Genomic DNA, 11,642 nt, shown 5'->3' with positions numbered 1-11,642 from the left:
CAAATTGGGTCCTGACGACTTTAAATCACTGTTACAGCTCCACCCCCTCACTAGCTGACCTTAATTATGCCGTTGTGGTACTGGCACACTGTATGTGTGTCATGACATGAAAAGGTCTGGCACATTTTTCATGTGCTTTCGTAAACTGTGTGGTTACGTGGCGCCAACCGCTAATACATCTATGTTTTGGGTCAAGCCAAGGAATGAGAGTAAGGCCCAATGCTGTACAGTGAGTTGGCCGGCGAGCAGAGTTGGCAAAAAGCCGTCATGTGACCGCGGCGGCCAATAAAAATAGAGTCAACTCGATCGGTCAACAATGCTTCGCGCAACCTCTCATGTGGCCATGCGAATATCTGCATGCGGGATTTGTTGTGCTATTTTTTGCGCTGTCAGCATTTGGATGGCCTCATTTGGACGCAGCTGGATTTTCTTGTGTCTACGTCACTCCGTCGGTGTGTCTGACAGCCCCGCCATTTGCCTGTCAGTGTGTTCCTCACTCGTCCGCCCTCACTCACGTTAATGCCGCCTAGGTGGCATTTGCGCTTATTAGTCAGCTGTGTAACACTATACGATTCAAGACCCCCCCCCCCCCAAAAAAAATCATCAGCCAAGCACTTGACTTTGATCGAGTAAACGCTGTGGACTCTCGCTGGATGCAACATTAGCGATCCAATTCACACAGTGCAGGATGGTCAGGGTCAGCAAGGCGTTCTCTTCTGGCCTAAACACTATTCGAAGCACTGAACTACATTTACACCTAAACTGTAACATTTGTTCCATGAAAGTGTATTAGAAAGTATTCCCAACAGTCTACCCTCTTCATTTTGTGACATTTCTCTTGGCTGTACGTGCCAATCTAACCTTGCTAATGTCTTCAGAATCAATAGTGTTGGCTGATGTCACTTAAATTTGATTAGCAATTGGGCTGTCTCTTTAACCAATCAGAGTTTTAAGTCACCCTTGATGATGTCAGCATTCTGCTGTCCACTGATTGGTTGGTTCAAGCAAAACTTGTTACAGGCAACTTCGACGAGCAAAACACAGCCTACCACACACAACAGTATGAATACCTTTACAGTAATAATTAGCATCTTTGGGGAGTATTTTGTACAGTAATCCCTCATTTATCACTGGGGTTCAGATCACCCCTGCAATAAATGAAATCTAGCAGTGGTACTGGTAGACTATATTCAATTAGTCATGCTTCCTTTATCATAGACGTGCAGTTGTGTAACTTAAGACAGTTGTACTTTGCAATGGGCACGTTGCAGTTTAGCTTTTTTTATTTCGTGTGAAATGGTCTTGAACTTTAGACAGTCTCTTTCTTTTACGCACTCTTTCCTCATGGCTCGCGCTTATTGCTACATGAGTCTTCAGTAATGGTCTGTGTGGAAAAATCATCATTGCAAAATCCAGTGATCTAACAATATATGATACGAAAACGATTTTTTAAAAAATCTGCGAAAGCTGCAAAACGTGAACCTCCGTATAGCGAGGGATGACAGCACACACATCTGTAAATTATCTGCCAAAACCAAAACTATCAATCGTTTGTGTTTTGGAGACGTGATGGACGAAACAGAGATTTTTTTTTCAGGTCCCCATAACACAGGGAAACGAGAATTTACACAGACACACAGATCAAAGGGGACATGCAGGCCGACCTTCAGCCCGGGCTGCGTATATCTTGGTAGGCCGAGCCCGTCTAAACATTAACTCTGGGGACTTGGCACAGTTTAGTCTAATGGAGCTGGTCTGACTGTGTGCGTGTGTGTGTGTGTGTGTGTGTGTGTGCGCGCAGCCTGTTTTGTGAGTCTACATGATAGAAAGCTGAAGGGACGCAAGGCGAGATGGAAGAAGATCAGCATTATCCTAACACATCTTTTACACGCACATATGGAAAGCCTTTCGAGCATTTATTCGATATCCTTGAAATCCAGCTTAAGGTCCATGCACTAGTATGTAATTTAGTGCACTGGTAGAATGACTAGGGCACAAATTGTACAGTGACTACTACTAATGCCACTTTAGGCCTACTACTATGCAATTAAACTTGACTAGTAAATGATGGTGCTGCAGTAGTGACAATACTAGGCCCAACAAGTAGGCATGTATCACACACAACTAGCCTCCTGGACACTACTAGTAGCACCAAATGTCTAGTAGTAGTTGTATCGCTAAAGTAACATGGTTGTCCTACTGGTATGCCAAAGAGCGTACTAGTGCATGGACCTTAACGTCAAGGATATCAAATAAATGCTCAAACAGCTTTATGGAAAGCCATTTGGGCATTTTCCATCCCCCAGCACCTGACCACATGTCCTGCTGCGCTAATGCCTTGCATCAAACCTGCATGTGCACGTTGGCTCATAAAATCCATTTGTGTCTCATGCCACCTGCATGCACCACAGGACTTTTTTTTTTTTTTTTTTTTTTTTAACCCCCCAGCCGTCAGAGTCTTGGAGCCGACGCGTGATCAGCTGCTGTTTCATTCCTGGGCGAGGACAGTTTGGGCTTTGTGTGTGGCAGAGGGAAAGCGCTGACGCGAAGGCGATGCGGTGCTGTGACGGTGGTGTGTGTGTGTGTGTGTGTGTGTGTGTGTGTGTGTGTGTGTGTGTGTGTGTGTGTGTGTGTGTGTGTGACTGTGGGCACGTACTCCCTCAATGACTCTTGGGTACGCTGAATCAAATGGTTTTGCTTTCGCCGGATAAGTCAAAGTACACCAACTCATTTCTTATCAAGGATGTTATACTCTGACACTTCTGTGTGTTATATCAGGTGACAGAACCAAATCAGATTTTGCTAATGAGGAGTTTCATTTTTGGTGCCAAATAACTTCATGGTCTTTACTGTCTGTAATCCTCTTTCAACTCAACAAGGTCATTTAAATCTGGCTGGTGACCACTGGGGGGCGGTAAGGTGTTATCTAGCGACAAGCACATGCACACACACGCGTCTGTTGAAGGCCTGACTAAATCAACATTTTTTTAATCATTCATCATCTTTTGGGACATCATGGAACCTTTTGGCTCCAATAGGCACAGTAGAACAGTTGTTTCTAAGGTAAGGTCCCACAGTTGACAGATCATGTCAGAGCACGAACCAAGCAGGACGTCAAAAGGAATTGTGTGAAGACTTCTGAGACATGATTGTCTCGAGGAACAGATCTGGGGAAAAGGTACAGAAAAAAATCCTGCTGCTTTGAAAGTCCCAATGAGGACAGTGGGCTCCGTCATCCGTAAATGGAAGATGTTTGGAAGCACCACGACTCTTTCTAGAGCTGGCTGGCCGCCTAAACTTGGCAATCGGGAGAGAATGACCTTCGTCAGGAAGGTGACCCCAAACCCAACAGTCACTCCATCAGAGCTTAAGTGTTCCTCTGTGGAAAGAGGAGAAACTTCCAGAAGAACAACCATCTCCGCAGCAATCCACCAATCCAACAGCTACTCTTTCATAAAAGGCACAATGCAGTCCACCTGACCAATACTGTTGCTATATTGAAGCATGACAATGGAAAGGATTGATGGAAAGATGAATGCAGCAAGAGACAGACACATCCTGCTCCAAATTCACAATAAAATGAGTGGCTTCAGGAGAACTCTCGAAATGTCCTTGAGCCCGATTCACCAGTTCTAAAGTTTACAGTCCAAAATCTTATACAAAGGCTTCCTTAACCAAAATCAATTCTAAAGTTGATTCACGTCTTGGAGACTTAGCAGAGGACTTTTGGGTTCAGTGCGAGTCTACTTTACATCAAAGAACACTAGGAAGGAATTTATAATTGTACAATTCCAATACAAACACTCCAAAATCTGCCTAAAAACGAAATGTTCAATTATAGGACACATCGTAGAGGCCCTTTGTCTCACAATTCCCACAAACATGCTCCAAATTATTGTTGAAAGACTTCCCAGAAGGCCAGACCAACTCCCTTTTCTCTTCCACTCGCACTTCTTGCAAGTGCCTTGGACTGGTTTTCCAGTACCACCCATCCATTTTCAATACCACGTAGGGCACATGTAGAGACAGACAACCTCTCATACTCGCATTCGCACATCACTGAAGTCAGGTAGGTGAACTATTACACCATCAGTGACTTGTTTTCCACTAAGGTGTTCAGGTGTTTAGCTAAAAATACAGTGAGCGGATGAGGAAACTTCTAGGAATAGAATTTGGACTGATGATCATTTCAGAAGACCCCTACATTCCCTCCCCTTCTCCCTCACTCTCTCAATCCTGTGAAGTATAAAAGTAGCGGTCGTTCAAAAGGTAGAGCCACATGACAAAATGTTTTCTGGAACGCTGGCCTGAATGTTTGGCTCTGCCAGTGAACAGACTTATGTAAGGTTGCACTTTGAGAACATGAATGGGAAGCAATAAAAAAAAAAAAAGACGTCGCAACTCGTGGCTAACTTAGCCGATGATCCGCGACGTTTTTAATCACGTCTGTTTATCTTTCTCAAAGGGAACATCCTAGAATTCTCACCACTCTTTTTGACTCGTTCTAATCCGCCCCTCTGGTACTTTGATGTGAACATCACGAAAAGCGCGTATTGTTAATTTCAGAGCGGGCCGAGGACAAAAATGACCATCTGTCACTTGTGTAAATGAGGCGGACCTTCCACACATAGGAAGTAGAGAATGAGACAAATGAGATATTGACTGTGTCAATCAATAGAAATGTTGCGTATTTTATTTGAGTGCGACGATTGCTCTTCTGACGCTAAAACATTCTGGTGACAATTGACCCTGCAGGGGGGGAAAAAAAAACTCCACTAAAAGTATAATACAAGTAGTCATGGCCAAAATGATTCATACTCTGGATAATTTTGAGTTCGTTATTTTTCATTTGTTGAATGGATCTCGTCTGAAAGGAAATGACCCAAAAGTGTTGGAAATGTGGAAGTTTTATTTCAAAAATGAATGACACTGAACAAAAATGATTAATATCCTTCCCAATTTCAGAAAAAAAAACCACTTCCTCTAGCATGTTCTAGTGCATTTGAATGAACTATGGTTTCAAAACATCACCCTTAGCCGGTATTGAGAAACCATATGAATATTTCTGATGGGGAAACTTTTTGTCAAAATGTAGAAAAATAAAATAATAAAATCTTTGTTCAGATACCTGTGGAAAATATGACAGTATAACGTTGCGGGACTTGCTGTTAGCCAGCGTCAAATATTGACTTGGTCACTTTCGCCACCTGTCTCTCACTAAAACATTCGCCCGTACGTACGCAAGCACTTGCTTGACTTCTAACCATAGCAACCGTCATCACATTTATACCAAAACACAACAAACAAACACAGAGAGTTAATCAACAATATTGAGTGGTGAAATATGAAAATACAGTAAGTAACACTACTATCCAGAAGTAAGTGCATGTGTGCATGTCATTTGTACTTGAAGTCTCAAATCCTGACCTTCAGGTTTTCAAGTATTTCTTATGTTACCAGTACTATGGCACCAATCAAGTCCGGTCAAGACTCATGATTACCAAGTCAAAGTCATGTCGAGTCTTTCACACGTTTTAGCCAAGCAAGCCACAAGTCCTAAAACTGGCAACCCTGTGAACTGAATTCAGACATTTGTTTCTACATACATCATACATGTTCGAAGATGCAGTAATTGTTGAAAATGTGCAAAGATATGAGAATTACGTAGTACTCAATGGTGGAGATATAGCGTAAAAATGTTTCTTACCATTTCAGTTTTCCTGATTTTGTTTTCATTTATTTTTTGGTGGGGAGTGGCTATAATGCTGCCCAGTGATGCACTTTGGCCCCGGCATGTGTCACCCCACCTTCAATACATAATAACTTGAGCGCCTTCAATCGCATCAGCAGTCATCCAGCACAATTGCGACGTGCCGCAAGCTAGCTATGCTTACCTCCCAAAAATGCAGCTACACTTTGGATGGCCAGCTGGTCGCTTTAGAGTGCCTCATTGTTGACCGTGAGTGTGCGCACATAATGCAGAGAAAGACGGAAGAGCAAGTAGGGGTTGGGATTGTATTTATTTATTTCTTTTAAAGTCCGACTTGACAGACAGTGAGTGAACTGGGGCTTCGGGCTGGTGTGACCGCTTTGGAGCGCCTTGTTGTCACACATGGAAAATCCCTGCGACGACCCCAATGGGATATATTCCAGCCCCTGGAGGCTTTCAGCGGATATATTTTTGTGGCTCAAACATGTATTTATATGTAGTCCTGAGAAAGATGCTAGACAAAGTAGTATCCATTTTTCCATTTTATATACTACTTGCCAATTTTTATTTTTTTAAATTATTATTCTGTTTTAATCATTTACATTTGGCAGGGTTGATAATTTTTCTGTGGTTTGTCAAATGTAGAAGACATTTATTTTCACTTGAGAGTGACGCAAGTGAGTCAAATCATGTGACTTAAGTCAGCCACCTCTGCTACTATCAGAACACAACTGAGTTTCTAGAACACATTTTGTCATCTTGCATCATCCCTCAGTAGATGATGCAAAATTTCAAGGGAACGACTGTTATGTCAGTGAGGGATGTTTATTTACAGGTTAAATTCTGGAAGGCCAGAACAAACATGAGATGCCGATCAGAAGTAGTGATGCATGAGCAAAGACACCGCTGCCACACAAAGATGACAACAATGACAACGCGCGCCACTAAACTTTATAGCCTGAGCCAACTGGTGGGTATTTTTGACGACGAAGCAGAATGTAAATAAACACACACCATTTAGTCACAGGCCTAAAGCCAGCAAACCTTCCCTGGCAACAGTGCTCCATCACTTTACGACGCTAAGTCACAATTACCGGCCGACCACAATGTATATACGGTATGTGCTCATCCACGCTTGCAGGAGAGAGATGACGGGAGATGTGTGAGGAATCACCAGCTGCTTTGCCACAAGTGCTGAATCTCACGTGAAATGAATGAAATGTGCTGATAAGCAACATATGAATAGGTCCTGTTCTTAGGAGAGGATTTTATCCAAAAAGGAACTCCAATTAGTGCCAAGTTAATGAATTGGGATTACTTAAAAAAAGCTTTGTTTTGTTTTCATTGATGAATGTAATATGTGATATATGTATCGCTAACCCATCTAAAAACTAACCACCTAACAACAATGACAAATTTGAATTGCTGGCCGTCATGTCGGACTTTGAAAAAAGCACATTGATTTGGATGGGGAAAATTGATGAGGTTGGTCATGGAATGAATTCAGCTTGTAAGTTAAGGTACCACTGTACTGTGTAAACATGCAAAAAAAAATGATTGCGCCTTTTCATGCAAAATTCCACAGCAGGGGCCATTATATAACCATATTATGGTTTTTGACTGGTATTTTCAAGCTATACACAGTATGTCTTATTTACCTTTCAACATTTTTCTCGTGATTTCCTCCAACCGTTCATTGTGGGGGAAAAAAAAAACCAGTGCCATCATGAAAAAATGAATTGAAGTCATTTTTACAGATAGCCTGGGGGAGAAATGATGGCAGAGGCAAGGATATAGGCGGAGGAACTGAATTACTGAATATAAAGGAAAGGCTTGACATGGTTTATTTATCATAAAAGAGAGCCGAACAAAGTCAAACAATTCCGAAAAACCGAGATACACTGTAAAATATACTGTATTAAGTAGACAAGCGTAAAAGTAAGGCACCGCAATTGTGAAAACAAATAGAAACCTACATTTGTTTTTTTTAAAGGGAGAAAATGCGTCCAGATGGTTGTGTTCAGAAGTTACACACGTGTATATGAATCATAGACAGGATTTGTATCATAATTTGAGGATTTGCAGGATTTATTTGAGTCATTCTTTTCCAGAGTGGAATGTCTATAACGTTCAATTGTTTAAAAGAAAACCAATAACAACCAAAACGTTGAGGTTAATGTGTTGCTAAATATCCCCGGCAGTTTCGTTTCACCCGATGGTGACAGTTTGTCACAGTTTTCTCGTTGGCAAAGTGATGACAAGTCCCACTAACTTGGATTTATGTACAATTATTTGAAATGATGATCATGGATTCTGCAGTTGTTAGGCTATAGCTTCAAAGAAACCTTCCCCAACTGGTGCGAATCTCAAACTCTCCTCTTGGATCTTGATTGTGTTCGTTGGACTTTCTCATTGTTTAGACTTATTGGTCAATGAAATGAACGCTGTCAAAACAAACCTTTTTTTCAAATTGGCAAAGAGAAACTAGCAGCTGCAGTCAATCATGATCACAAAGAAGAAGGTGATCAGGCTTGGCCTTGTCAAGTAATAAGATTTTGTAGAACCTTCAGCACAAACATTTATGTGAATGCATTGTTACGTATTGTGCTTGTGTGTATCATTTTCACCCTGTGCGAATTCGGCAAAATCCCAATTAAATAAGACGTACTCTACGTGTACAATCATTCCAACCTGAAAAAAAACCCCAACTCAAATAAATCATAAAAACACCAAAATTCTTAGGACATTCATGACCATGATGAGCATGCGTGTACGTCTGACCACAACTTGCATAGCACTTTTGGACTATACAGTCTGGGTCCTCGGTTTACGGCATAGTTCTGTTCCTACACCCAAATCTGTACGCCAGTCATTCTAAAGTCTAGAACCACAAGTGTAGAACCACAAGGTTCAAAAACAGCTACCATCAGGCTGTAATGCATCTTACCCCCTCCCCCACCGTAAGAACTAATGGCCCCCCGCAATCCCCCCTTTTACGCACAAGTGAAATATAATGAACAATAACTGTGCAATATTGTCTGATCAAAAAACTCAATGGAATACTCAAACTACCAAAAACTACCTTATCATAACATGGTCATTCTCCCAAAATGCGAATAAATATGTTCTGTAAATAAGCGGGTCTTTTATTTTTATTTTTTTTTTTTACCTCAACGCTGCAAATTGTGAGAGGCCTAACCGATTTTCATTGTTCCTGAGAGAGTGACAAACTAAAGTTCTGTTCTATTGTATAACGTGTCATAGTCATCACTAACACGATGGTAATGCATTAACAAAGTCAGAATTACTGTAAGTATTTGTATGCAAAAGACAAAAATCTTTGTTGAGTATTGAGCCTTGTAGAATGGCACTAGTTTTCTACTGTAACACTGAATTGTGACATTTATGTAGAATACACTGTTTGCTGCTGTTATGCTGCTTTTGTGCTCTCCGAAATACTCTAAAATACCACAGGATGGGGCCACAGTCTTGTCTAATAGACCTAAAAGGGCACAAACTAGTGCCAAAAGCCCTGTCTTGGTGCCAAGGAACTACACTATGTTGAAGTGACATACTGACTGAGAGATAATTATAAACATGTTTAGGGGGGGTGTCATTTACTAGTGTTTTTTTGCTATTCATGGTTGGGCTAAATTCATCATGGGGGATTATGGTAATAATTTCAACAACAAAAAAAATGAAAACAACTAAGTAGCGACCCTTGTGGAATGCCATCAGTGTTCTACTGTAGTAGCAAGTACTTGTCCGTCCATCCATCCATCCATTTTCCGTGATGCTTATCCTCATTAAGGTTGCAGGCGAGCTGGAGCTATCCCAGCTGACTCTGGGCGAGAGCCGGGGTACACCCTAAACTGGTCGCCAGCCAATCGCAGGGCACGTATAAACAAACTACCATTCACGCACATATTCACACCTACGGGCAATTTAGACTTTTCAATTAGCCTAGCATGCATGTTTTTTTGGGATGTGGGAGGAAACCGGAGTACCCGGGGAAAACCCACGCAGACACGGGGAGAACATGAAAACCCCACACGGGCGAGGCAGGATTTAAACCAGGGTCCTAAGAACTGTGAGGCAGATGTGTCGTCCACCGTATTTGTAACATTTACAATGTATAATGTATAAAAATGTGGACCTATTATAGAGCCTTGTGGAACACCGCCAGTATCTACTGTATCTACAGAGGATCCTCAGTTTACGACGGCCCGTAATCTGTACATAACCGCTATCACTAATTTACACTAATGCTGTTGAAAAGTCAGCATTACAGTACTGGTAAATATTTGTATGAAAAATGCTTCTAGGCCGAAAATATAAAGGAATCGATTTAAAACAAGTACGTATGACGGCAACTGCGTGTGCCTTCTTCTGCCAAACTAGTAAATTGCGCGCTGTGGTAACCTCGAAATGTCATATGTCGGTACCGTCGTAAACTGAGGACCCCCTGTAAATGTGACGATGACCAACGACTTGCTCCACGCATGTGCCTGCTGGCGTAGTTTGCAGAGTTTGGCGAGGTCATTATCACTTCCAGGAAACTTGGGCTGTGCCACTTTCTTCTGAAACCGGATCGCCGACGTTGACATTTTCTCTGGCAAGATGCTTTAATGGCTCAGGGAAGACGACAGTCTTGTGGGAAAACCAGAGAGCAATAACGCTTGCCTTAAATCTTTCAGTCAAAGGTCTTAAAAATTATACAAATGCATAATAATGCTGTCTCACAACAATTGTACTATAATTTAATACTAAAAAAAAGATTGACTAATAATTTCTTGTCCAGCGGTTATCCAAAACAGTATATCATGACTGCATTCACTTAATATACAGTATTTGTGTTTAGTGAGCAACATTGTGTCAAACCAGCTGACATAAATAATAATTTAAGTCCATGTTTCATTTTGTTGTGTGGCGTTGAGGTACATCTAAGCTGCTACCTGCACGCTGCAATTGCTACAGAAATGCTTCATATTCATTTTTAATATAGTATTATCCAAATTATCACATGATAAAATAGAAAGCAATTTCCTCATTCCTGTTCAGAATGCTAAAACATTGAGAGTTTTATGATGATTTTTCTTGTATGTATTAAAATGTGGTGATTCTACATTTCACATATGCGCTCGAAAGCTACGTGAGTCCTCGTGAAATGTGGTATATAAATAAAATGTACTTATTACATGTCGCTGGAGGCTCTCTGAGACAAATAGGTGGTCACGAGCTAATACATTTGTTAAACATTAAATAAGAAAATGAAAAAGGTAATATCGACGGATGGATGGATATAATAGTGGTGGAAAAGTATAAGGATTAGGCCATGTCGCTCGTACTCAGTGAATGAGGTCTTAAATTTGATTAAAGTCGGCTCAGCATTACAAGTCTGAATTTTGGCTTCCTTTCCTATCTTGCAGATAGCCTGGCTTGTCTGACATAGACCGACCGAACATTTGCGGGTAGGAGGACACTCTTTGGGGAGGCTGTCGGTGAGATGACCTGCGAGAGTCTCGTGTTTGTAGTGGTCTGCGTCCATTAAGCTGCCAATTGGGTTCACATGCCATTCCGGAGAACCTTGAGGGGCTTGAGGGGATCTGGTGACAGCGGCACTTGGCCTGCTGATAGTCGAGGCTAAAAGGAGATGTAGAGGCCTCGTGGGAGGTTTGGAGGTGGGTGGCAGGTTGTATTGGGGGTGGTGGGAGGCTATTGGACATTTCAGTGAGTTTGTGTCCCTCATAACTGAACAACTGAATCCCCTTATAGCTAACCTGGTGTAGAAAGAGTGAAGTGCATCTTATTCGACTTTTGATCTCCTCTTGATTCAAAAGTGTTGATGCACTCTATGTACACATGCAAGGCGAGGAATCCCATGAGGTTTCTCTTGATTGTTCATATGGTACACAGTCCCAGACATTCATTT

The sequence above is a fragment of the Phyllopteryx taeniolatus genome, chromosome 18 (assembly GCF_024500385.1).
Source record: "Phyllopteryx taeniolatus isolate TA_2022b chromosome 18, UOR_Ptae_1.2, whole genome shotgun sequence".
In the NCBI taxonomy this organism is placed as follows: Eukaryota; Metazoa; Chordata; class Actinopteri; order Syngnathiformes; family Syngnathidae; genus Phyllopteryx; species Phyllopteryx taeniolatus.
This window is presented reverse-complemented; position numbering follows the sequence as displayed.